The sequence below is a fragment of the Haliotis rufescens genome, unplaced genomic scaffold, assembly GCF_023055435.1.
Source record: "Haliotis rufescens isolate VD_foot unplaced genomic scaffold, xgHalRufe1.0.p SCAF_15, whole genome shotgun sequence".
Classification (NCBI taxonomy): Eukaryota; Metazoa; Mollusca; class Gastropoda; order Lepetellida; family Haliotidae; genus Haliotis; species Haliotis rufescens.
Genome location: NW_025963835.1, coordinates 5,368,909 through 5,381,567, shown reverse-complemented (window position 1 = coordinate 5,381,567; position 12,659 = coordinate 5,368,909). Strand labels below are relative to the sequence as shown.

The 12,659-nt window shown below is 40.9% G+C and overlaps 1 pseudogene; it reads right to left on the bottom strand.

Annotated features, from left to right (window-relative positions):
* Nucleotides 1–8,998, bottom strand: part of LOC124134989 — a 54,918-nt pseudogene extending 45,920 nt beyond the window's left edge.
* Nucleotides 8,999–12,659: the final 3,661 nt, after the last annotated feature.

Below are 12,659 nucleotides of genomic sequence, written 5' to 3'. Positions count from 1 at the left end.
TTAATAACTTTGATCTCAACATTCTAATGTGCTAATTATGAACCATATATTCACATACTTTAATATACATTCCCAACCAAAGGTGGTTTGACAATTTATATTTTTTAAATCGACCACCTCATCCCCCTTACCATATATGGTTGTGAAAGATAGAGAAAATATTGTTAACTTTTAAAATAATTATCATAATTATCCCTGTAATAACTTGATCAATAAAACTCGCGTTCAAGGAAACTTTAAGTGATATTCTTCAAACACTAATGTGTTTGTTGTTTGTAGGAAGGCCTACGTCTCCTATAAATAGTGTACCTCTCCAAAAGATATTCTTCAAACACTAATAATGCAACACCCGATAATATTCCATCTATGTGACCGTGGCATGTAAATAATCAAGTCTTGACATTCCAGATTATGAAGCAACAATCTAGGCCGTCTGGGAAGACATGCAATCAACCAAGTCACAGCGCTTCATATGATTCGTTTAGTCACTGTTTATCATGACAAGCATAAGTTGCTGGTGACAAAATCTAAGCAAGACTCCTCACCGGAGTCAAATACTAATGAGAACAAAAGTTCAAACTTAGCTTGGCAACTAATGTGTACCAGCAGGTCTCTTAAAATGCCCTTCTCACAGGCTTGACAGCACTGAGGGTAAGCAGTCACTACATGAGCGTAAATGCCACTTTTACGTTGCAAGTGCGTCTTGAAGCTCCTTCCTTGTCTGAATGCTTTCCCAAGCCTTGACACCACCGTGACCAGATATGTTTTGCTTTATGTTAGCCAACTGAGTCAATAAGTTCCAACTTGCCACACTATTATGGTTCGAATCCAGTGTTTGGTTTGTTTGTTGTTTAACGTTGCACACAGCAATATTCCAGCTCTATGACGGCTGTCAGTAAATAATTGAGTCTGGACCAGAAAATCCAGTGATTAATATCACAAGCATCGATCCTCGCAACTGTGATCGATGACATGCATCAACCAAGTCAGCGAGCCTGACCACCCGATACCGTTAGTCGCTCGAATCCAGTGACTCGAGATTATTTGATTCCCACACTCTCGACATGTATAAGGTCTTACTCCACTGTGTTGCCTCATATGTGTCTTCAGGTTACCTGCATCGGTAAATGTTTACCTGCACTCTCTATAATAATAAGGTCTTACTCCACTGTGACGCCTCTTATCTGTCTTCAGGGTACCTGCATCTGTAGATGTTTACCTGCACTCTCTATAATAAGGTCTTACTCCACTGTGACGCCTCTTATCTGTCTTCAGGTCACCTGCATCTGTAAATGTTTACCTGCACTCTCTATAATAATAAGGTCTTACTCCACTGTGACGCCTCTTATCTGTCTTCAGATCACCTGCATCTAAATGTTTGCCCGCACTCTCTATAATAATAAGGTCTTACTCCACTGTGACGCCTCTTATCTGTCTTCAGGTCACCTGCATCTGTAAATGTTTACCTGCACTCTCTATAATAATAAGGTCTTACTCCACTGTGACGCCTCTTATCTGTCTTCAGGTCACCTGCATCTGTAAATGTTTACCTGCACTCTCTATAATAATAAGGTCTTACTCCACTGTGACGCCTCTTATCTGTCTTCAGGTCACCTGCATCTGTAAATGTTTACCTGCACTCTCTATAATAATAAGGTCTTACTCCACTGTGACGCCTCTTATCTGTCTTCAGGGTACCTGCATCTGTAGATGTTTACCTGCACTCTCTATAATAAGGTCTTACTCCACTGTGACGCCTCTTATCTGTCTTCAGGTCACCTGCATCTGTAAATGTTTACCTGCACTCTCTATAATAATAAGGTCTTACTCCACTGTGACGCCTCTTATCTGTCTTCAGATCACCTGCATCTAAATGTTTGCCCGCACTCTCTATAATAATAAGGTCTTACTCCACTGTGACGCCTCTTATCTGTCTTCAGGTCACCTGCATCTGTAAATGTTTACCTGCACTCTCTATAATAATAAGGTCTTACTCCACTGTGACGCCTCTTATCTGTCTTCAGGTCACCTGCATCTGTAAATGTTTACCTGCACTCTCTATAATAATAAGGTCTTACTCCACTGTGACGCCTCTTATCTGTCTTCAGATCACCTGCATCTGTAAATGTTTACCTGCACTCTCTATAATAATAAGGTCTTACTCCACTGTGACGCCTCTTATCTGTCTTCAGGGTACCTGCATCTGTAAATGTTTACCTGCACTCTCTATAATAATAAGGTCTTACTCCACTGTGACGCCTCTTATCTGTCTTCAGATCACCTGCATCTAAATGTTTACCTGCACTCTCTATAATAATAAGGTCTTACTCCACTGTGACGCCTCTTATCTGTCTTCAGGTCACCTGCATCTGTAAATGTTTACCTGCACTCTCTATAATAATAAGGTCTTACTCCACTGTGACGCCTCTTATCTGTCTTCAGGTCACCTGCATCTGTAAATGTTTACCTGCACTCTCTATAATAATAAGGTCTTACTCCACTGTGACGCCTCTTATCTGTCTTCAGATCACCTGCATCTAAATGTTTGCCCGCACTCTCTATAATAATAAGGTCTTACTCCACTGTGACGCCTCTTATCTGTCTTCAGGTCACCTGCATCTGTAAATGTTTACCTGCACTCTCTATAATAATAAGGTCTTACTCCACTGTGACGCCTCTTATCTGTCTTCAGGGTACCTGCATCTGTAAATGTTTACCTGCACTCTCTATAATAATAAGGTCTTACTCCACTGTGACGCCTCTTATCTGTCTTCAGATCACCTGCATCTAAATGTTTACCTGCACTCTCTATAATAATAAGGTCTTACTCCACTGTGACGCCTCTTATCTGTCTTCAGGTCACCTGCATCTGTAAATGTTTACCTGCACTCTCTATAATAATAAGGTCTTACTCCACTGTGACGCCTCTTATCTGTCTTCAGGTCACCTGCATCTGTAAATGTTTACCTGCACTCTTTATAATAATAAGGTCTTACTCCACTGTGACGCCTCTTATCTGTCTTCAGGGTACCTGCATCTGTAAATGTTTACCTGCACTCTCTATAATAATAAGGTCTTACTCCACTGTGACGCCTCTTATCTGTCTTCAGATCACCTGCATCTGTAAATGTTTACCTGCACTCTCTATAATAATAAGGTCTTACTCCACTGTGACGCCTCTTATCTGTCTTCAGGGTACCTGCATCTGTAAATGTTTACCTGCACTCTCTATAATAATAAGGACTTACTCCACTGTGACGCCTCTTATCTGTCTTCAGATCACCTGCGTCTGTAAATGTTTACCTGCACTCTCTATAATAATAAGGTCTTACTCCACTGTGACGCCTCTTATCTGTCTTCAGGGTACCTGCATCTGTAAATGTTTACCTGCACTCTCTATAATAATAAGGTCTTACTCCACTGTGACACCTCTTATCTGTCTTCAGATCACCTGCATCTGTAAATGTTTACCTGCACTCTCTATAATAATAAGGTCTTACTCCACTGTGACGCCTCTTATCTGTCTTCAGATCACCTGCATCTAAATGTTTGCCCGCACTCTCTATAATAATAAGGTCTTACTCCACTGTGACGCCTCTTATCTGTCTTCAGATCACCTGCATCTAAATGTTTGCCCGCACTCTCTATAATAATAAGGTCTTACTCCACTGTGACGCCTCTTATCTGTCTTCAGATCACCTGCATCTAAATGTTTGCCCGCACTCTCTATAATAATAAGGTCTTACTCCACTGTGACGCCTCTTATCTGTCTTCAGATCACCTGCATCTAAATGTTTGCCCGCACTCTCTATAATAATAAGGTCTTACTCCACTGTGACGCCTCTTATCTGTCTTCAGATCACCTGCATCTAAATGTTTGCCCGCACTCTCTATAATAATAAGGTCTTACTCCACTGTGACGCCTCTTATCTGTCTTCAGATCACCTGCATCTAAATGTTTGCCCGCACTCTCTATAATAATAAGGTCTTACTCCACTGTGACGCCTCTTATCTGTCTTCAGATCACCTGCATCTAAATGTTTGCCCGCACTCTCTATAATAATAAGGTCTTACTCCACTGTGACGCCTCTTATCTGTCTTCAGATCACCTGCATCTAAATGTTTGCCCGCACTCTCTATAATAATAAGGTCTTACTCCACTGTGACGCCTCTTATCTGTCTTCAGATTACCTGCATCTAAATGTTTGCCCGCACTCTCTATAATAATAAGGTCTTACTCCACTGTGACACCTCTTATCTGTCTTCAGGTCACCTGCATCTAAATGTTTGCCCGCACTATTCACATGAATGAGGTCTTACATCCACTGTGATGACTTATATGCGAGTCCTGGCTACCCAATTGTGTAAATGTCTTCCCACATGCATTACATGGAAAAGGTTTAACACTAGCGTGACACACCATATGTTTCTGCAGCAGAATGAGTCCTCATGTGTGCCAACAGGTTACTTGTTCCTTATATGTGGTTCCCCCATTCACTGTACATGTAGAGTCTATTCATGAGTAACCAAGTGTTTTTTAAGGTAATTTGATCGTGTATATGCTTTCTCGCACAGAAAGCATGGAAAAGGCTTGACATCACTGTGAGACACCATGTGTACCAACAGCTGTTGTGATCGTTTATATGTTTTTCCACACTCTTCACATGTATAAGGTCTAACTCCACTGTGAGACACCATGTGTACCTTCAGTTGTCCAAATTGTCTAAACGTTTTCCCACACTCTTCACACGAATGAGGTATTCTACTGTGAACCATCTTGTGAGAATTCATGTTTTGTACTCGTGCAAATGTTTTCCCACATTCGCTGCATGAATAGGGTCTTCCTCTATTGTGAGTCATCATGTGTGTCTTCAGTCTGCTTAAATATGTAAATGTCTTCTCACACTCTTTGCATTTAAAAGGTTTTTCGCCACTGTGATTCCTCAGCATATGTTGTTTCAGGGTACCTAATAGTGCAAATGTTTTGCCGCACTCTCTGAATTTGCACGAGTAAGGTTCAACTGCAGTGTGAACACTCATGTGTGTTTGACGCTCACTGAATTGCGTAAATGTTTTCCCACATTCTTCACATGAAAAAGGCTTGACTATTCTGAGACATCTGTGTGCACGCAGTTTACTTTTTGTAGTGAATTCCTTCACACATTTACAACACTTATGGAGATTCCCTCCCTGATGGTGTCCATGTGTCTGGGCGTCATTGGATTCTGTTGATGCTCCCTCACCTCCATTGCTTCTGTCTTCATTAGTGTCACTGTCACGGATGTCAACGTGCTGAGTGTCACTGTTCTGCTCCTGGTTCTTTCTCTCCCCAGTAATGTCTGCGGTGGTAATGTCCTGAGTGTCAATGTTCTGCTCCTGGCTCTTGCTGTCCCCACTAATGTCAGCGGTGTTAATGTCCTTAGGGTCACTGTCTTTCTGTTCCTGGCTCTCTAAAACCCCAATAAAATCATGGACCCTAACACCCTGAGTGTTTACTATGAACCTCAACTGAGCTGTCAGTTTTCCTCCATGAATCTTCATCAAATGTTTCCACAAGAACACCACAGATGAGAACTCCAGGTCACAACTGTCACATGGGTAGGTATCTGGAAAGACATTCATAAAAGTATTAAATAGGGATATGAATGTTATTTGTTTCTTGTAGAATTGCATTGCACTGATTTTGTGCGAGTGCGTTGAACTCAGAAAACAAAACGGCTGCTGGCATTGGCGCATAGGTAGAGCATGTCTGAGTGCCAATCCACTGCCTTAGAGCTTAGATATGTAAATCAATCTTATTTCCTACGCCTTCTGACAATTACCTTTTGTTAGCCTTTCAGCAAATTTTAGTTTTCTCTCGATACCAAGGTCCCTTGCAAACTTGTGTCCATACCAGACAAGCAGCTCAGAACCAACACAAATCTTCTTGTATGCTCTGTAGTAGATATGACCATTGTATTGAAATGCAGTCAGATTCTGTTCCTCCTCTGTTCGAGCACAGTTGACATATCTCATCCAGTTGGCTGTGTTGCAGTTTTGGCCATCTACAAAGTGGGAAGGTTGTCCATCTGCATGTATCTGTTTGAAAGGAAATATGAAATCCCAATTTTAGAATAAATGTAAACCCTTTGACATTAGAAAGTGTCAAGATTGAAACAAACCATCTACAAACTGTGAGGGATTTCCATCTGTACCTATTTGAATAAATGAGATGAAAATGTACCGATTACCTTCATTAAATGATCATGACGATGGGATGGATGAAAGACAAAATATAACTATATCAATATATTATCAGCTCTAATTGACCCATCATACTTTCTAATCTCTTGAATAAAACGTCATTGTTCGGACGACAATTCATGATGTGTCATCACTGATGTCCAGGGGTCCTTTCGTGTGACTGTCCCAGCTGATGTGGAATTTACGCCCAGTGGAACCTGTTTCGTCCAATAATCAAGCTTGGTTATTCTCTGGCGTAGACATTTTGTATATTCTTTTAAAGAGCTGCTAATAAGTTTGAACATTTGTGTGTGACACCTACTTGCCAACTGTAACCTGATCCATGAGCAGTGACCTCGTCTGTGACGACATCTCCCTCATACGGCCCAAAGCAGGTGCGTGGAACAAAGTCCTGAGACGCATACACGCCAAGACCCGCGCCTGGGATCCCGGATTCTTCAATCTCAAGACCAACAGGCATCGTTTTCCACGCTCTGTCTGCACTTCCTGGCGCTTCCTGAAACAATGCCCCAATGGAGAAATCATTGTGAATATAATACAATGAGCATGTCAATTTGTCACGATCTAAATTTCAATTAAGCTTATACAAACTGTATTAGGCTAATATTACTATATGGAGTGAGTAAGTGAGTTGGGTTAACACCGCTTTTAACATTATTCCAGTTATATCACGGCGTGTCAGCTTAATGTGGGAGGAAAGCCTGAAGTGATGCAGGTCTAAGACGTTTACCACTTCGGTGAAACCCACGAGCACGGGTATGGTGCTGACAAACCTAGAAACATAATCGGGGCGAACCGGAATTCGAACCCACAATCATAGGTTTCTGGCATGCCCAAGGGACGAAAACTATATGGAGAATACCTGTGTGTCTGTGACCATGAGAAGAGGTCCGTGTACTGAACAGTCCCCTTCATACTCCTTGTTGCAGTCCTGGCAATCTGATGAACAACACAGATGGCAATTACTTTTTGGAAATACATATATAAATGTCCACAATGCCATGGCAGCAGCACAATCATTAAATGTGATGAAGTCACATTGCCATATGTGATGAATGTGATGTTTGAATCATTTGTCAGGACAAAGACAAGATGAACAATGTTTGAAGGTATTTCTGGAGCCATCATTTGTGACATTAATGGAATACTGCTAAAAGCAGCATTAAAGCCTACTCAATCACTGGCATTAGAAATACAAACACATTTTTTTCAACTAATTACCAGTGTTAGACATTATTGAGAAATCCTTGAATCAAGGAGCCTCTAAACAACCACAAAGCACTAGGGTCATAACAAGCACCCCAATGTATATCTAATTCATTGTTGATGGCACAGAGTAACAAATCCTGTACTTTACACAATGTTTATCAAACCTTAATCTAGTTTTAAACTGAGGAACATACACATGAGAACCATGGACTGAAACAGGGAAAATTGTCATTAACATTTGATGATTTATACGTGAAATTATGGCATGGTCTCTTTTACTGATATTCAACACCTTATACCTGGATGCTCACTGCTTGGTTTGCCTGATAGAGGCAAGAAAGAATTGCCCCTGTTCCCCTCAACGCCTTCCACGTTACTTACACAGAAAACAGTCGTCACTCGGCGCATCAACGTCCATGCAGTTATTCCGAGGTCTCTCACACTCTGGAGAGGATGGACCATCTTCACAAGGTTCCTGTTTCACCTGAAATGGTTGACAAATTGATACCGATGTTCAAAACATGGACATGTACATCGATACTACATGCATCTGGAATAGATCTACCTTTCAACGAAACCTGTTTACACTGCGTGAGTTAATGCATAAGTGTACATTACATTACCTGTTCAAAACGGACCACTATGTACTGACCATCTTACTCACCACTTTAAATAATAACATTGTACACAAGCAGGACTGCTGAGTCCGTTTGGCCTGAAGCCAAACCTGCCACACCACAAAACGGCAATTACAAGTTTCGGTCAAAACAGCCAAATAAATCTAAACCTGAAAAAGTTGAATTTCTTATCTTGTGATTTTGGCCCTTTCTACAGTTTATTATTTTCATCTAAAAGCAGTTTTGACAGACTTAATTATTATGTGCAAGTCCAAGAAATGTTGTCTTACAAGGATAAAGAGTAACTAGCTAGCACACCTACATCGGGCCAACATCGTGTCTCATTGTAATCATCAACATTTTTTTTTTATGTAATGATAACAAAATGAAATCATATACAAGGTTCAGTAGTGACAGTGCCTATCAGCAGCATCGGCCCGACAGATGCAGTTTGCCCATGCCGATATTGCCGACGGTGGGCGATTCATAGACGTGCCAGCTGGGTTTATGATAGATCAGATGTTACTTTTGTCATAATATAACCAGTTGATATTTACTGTCATGAAGATAAATAATATATAGATTCTATAATATTAATATGAAATACTCAATTTAACACTACAACTTATATTTTTTGAAAATTTCTTACTACCATGAGAAAATATTCATTCCAAGTCACTATCCAATCCTAGACCACGGACGTATATACGTCTTTGCCTAGACATATGCAACTATACAGTCTGTTTCGTTAAGAAGATATACACGAAGATACTGGCGTTTATTCTTTATTTTTCCATTAACAATGACTGTTCGACTTAATATATTTCACTGATGTTTGCGATTAGGTTTGACTGGGCGCCTCTCTACCTAAACAAGTATTTGTCACAGAGTGACGAAATATCCCCCGCCATATACACCATAGTACCAAATATGAAGACAATCCAGCGATTAGTTCTTGAGATATTGTGGCAACACCGTTTTCCAACTCCAAAAACAGATTTGCCTGCTGTGACCTTGAAAATGGGGTCAAGGTCACCAAATCTGACAGGTGTATGCGGTGTCTGTATATACACTATAGTTCCAATTATGAAGACAATCCAGCGATTAGTTCTTGAGATATCGCGGCAACACCGTTTTCTAACTCCAAAAGCAGATTTGCCTGCTGTGACCTTGAAAATGGGGTCAAGGTCACCAAAACCGACTGGTGTCTGCGGTGTCTGTATATACACCATAGTTCCAAATATGAAGACAATCGAGAGGTTTAGTTCTTGAGATATCGCGGCAACACCGTTTTCAAACTCCAAAAGCAGATTTGCCTGCTGTGACCTTGAAAATGGGATCAAGGTCACCAAAACCGACTGGTGTCTGCGGAGTCTGTATATACACCATAGTTCCAAATATGAAGACAATCCAGTGTTTAGTTCTTGAGATATCGCGGCAACACCGTTTTCCAACTCCAAAAGCAGATTTGCCTGCTGTGACCTTGAAAATGGGGTCAAGGTCACCAAAACCGACTGGTGTCTGCGGTGTCTGTATATACACCATAGTTCCAAATATGAAGACAATCCAGTGTTTAGTTCTTGAGATATCGCGGCAACACCGTTTTCAAACTCTAAAAGCAGTTTTTTCTGCTGTGACCTTGAAAATGGGATCAAGGTCACCAAAACCGACTGGTGTCTGCGGAGTCTGTATATACACTATAGTTCCAAATATGAAGACAATCCAGTGTTTAGTTCTTGAGATATCGCGGCAACACCGTTTTCCAACTCCAAAAGCAGATTTGCCTGCTGTGACCTTGAAAATGGGGTCAAGGTCACCAAAACCGACTGGTGTCTGCGGTGTCTGTATATACACCATAGTTCCAAATATGAAGACAATCCAGTGTTTAGTTCTTGAGATATCGCAGCAACACCGTTTTCCAACTCTAAAAGCAGTTTTTTCTGCTGTGACCTTGAAAATGGGATCAAGGTCACCAAAACCGACTGGTGTCTGCGGAGTCTGTATATACACCATAGTTCCAAATATGAAGACAATCCAGTGTTTAGTTCTTGAGATATCGCGGCAACACCGTTTTCCAACTCTAAAAGCAGATTTGTCTGCTGTGACCTTGAAAATGGGATCAAGGTCACCAAAACCGACTGGTGTCTGCGGAGTCTGTATATACACCATAGTTCCAAATATGAAGACAATCCAGTGTTTAGTTCTTGAGATATCGCGGCAACAAACAGGTGGGACGTACGGACGGACGGACGGACGGACGGACGTACGGACGGTCGTGAATACTATATCCCCCGCTTCGCGCTTTCGCGCGGCGGGGGATAACTAGTAAAACAGAAGGCTGTCGCAGGAATGAACGGGAACCAGTCTAGTAAAAGCGCTTAGTTTGTGGCGTGTACCAACGGTGGAACCAGTTTAGGGTACGGCAAAAACGGCACCGCGTCAAAACGGGAATCAGCGGAGTAAAACGGAACCATGTGAAGGGCAAAGGGAAAACAAACGATAATTTACCCATTCTTTATGTACGTATACCACACAATGGCACCACAGCAGTAATTCCAGGATTATAGGATATGTGACCAGACAGTGGTTCCACCCACCTTATTATAGATGCGAATCTGGGGTGCACAAATCAGAGTAATTTGGGAACATTCATGAAAAAAACCAAAACTTTGAAATAGACAAAGTTTTAAAATATACGCGGCATTCTGCTATTTTCCTTTTCGCTATTTTGACACATATTAATTATTTCACCTTTGCATTGTTTATCATACTGTATACACGACACAAACATTGCGCTTTTACAAGTATAGTATTTTGAATAAATTATTTATGTTGATATCAATCGTAAATGAGGTTGTATTTAAACATATTTTATTTTTTTGTAGGAAGCAGAAAACAAAAAAACACTGCTTTAATTTTTTCAATGCTTCAGTTTTTTGGAGTCCACGGATTTCTTAACCAAGGTTTAAATTAAAGTTTGGCCTGAACTGGCAGACTCTCAGTAATCCAGTAAGCATCCGTCCTAAGTCAGATCATGCAGAGGCAAAGAGGAATTCATAACTCTTCGTTTACATGGTTTGGATGATAAGAACATTCACTAGGAGGGTTTATTTGTTACTGTTGGGAGACTGAAAAATATTATTTGCCCAGATATCTTGGACAAGTTAAGATGGTACATTGTAACCCAAACCATGGTAAATCAAAAACGCCAACAATGCTACATCCTCAGTTACACATAGTTTCATACCTCCAGAATGCAATGATAAATGTCCTGAACCCATTGGCCAGTCATCTTGTTTTGGGCACACTTTACTATCTTACTCTCACTTATCACTAACTTGGCATAGTATTTTCCTGGCTCACGAGCTTGAAATAAACAACCAAAATCCCCCTTCTGAAGCAGAGTTCACATTGGAGCTTTTTTTAAAATTGCTGCCTCTTCCAAGCTAGCCCTTGATATTTACTCAATCCAGAATATTTTAATAAATTAACTTCTAGTTGAAAAGGATATTTCTTGAGTATGGCGAAAGAAGGGAGGTCCTACTGCCATCAGGCAGGTCGAGGACAGGTGATATCCCAGCTTGGTTCAGCCCCAAAACTGTAATTTGAGAGTAGGGCTGTTCTTCTTGTGTTGTGTCAAACAAACTGGACTCAAATGAAGCTACCATATTCGACGTAATAAGCGACGAGGGCGCTCTCAAAATTAGAAATAGGGGGCTCTTATTAGAATATTATTTTGGTGATAAAAACAGTTGAAAGATAATTTCGTGATTTATGCCGACAGCCTGAAATGTTTATATACGACATATATCTTTCCAGAATTTAATTGCCCATAATTAAGGGTGCATATAACACACGAGTGCGTATTATACGCGAATAAATACGTCTTGTGTACATTGATCAATCAGAAGGGGTGCTAATTGGGATTGTTCACTAGCCAATATATTAGCAAATATCGCCGTGGGCGCTTATTAGAGCGGGGCGCTTATTACGTGGAATACGGTAGCTCATTTGAGTCCAGTTTGTTTGATACATTATTATAATGGAGATATAATACGACATAATATCATATAATGGAGATATAATACGACATAATATCATAGAATGGAGATGTAATACACAGGGTAACAGGGGATGATGGCTGATCCCAATATTGGTGTCTTGCCTTCATCAATCTGATGATTTTCCAAACATGTCCCCACAGTAGCAGTTTAGCTTCATTTGTCATAGTTCATCTGATCTGAACCATCACTTCAAGTGCCCATGGGTTCATGTGGTTAATGTTTGAGCCGTACATAACTTGGTGCTTCCGTAGGAGCAGGACATGCCTACCCTTTTCACCAAAACTGGTGTCATCAGTGATTTTCAGGGGTCCATTGATGTGGTTTTCACCCGTTTTGCCTTTAATGAATCTCATGGCAGATGGTCGAGACAAGTTGTACACTGGCGTTGATGTCTTATACTCATCTTTTCTCCCATTTGAAGCAGCCACACCATGACAACTCACTGTGGTGTTTACCCAACTCATCTGAGAGATGGGACACACAGGTGAGTGTTACCTGTGAACTCCATGTATTTGCCAAGCCTGTA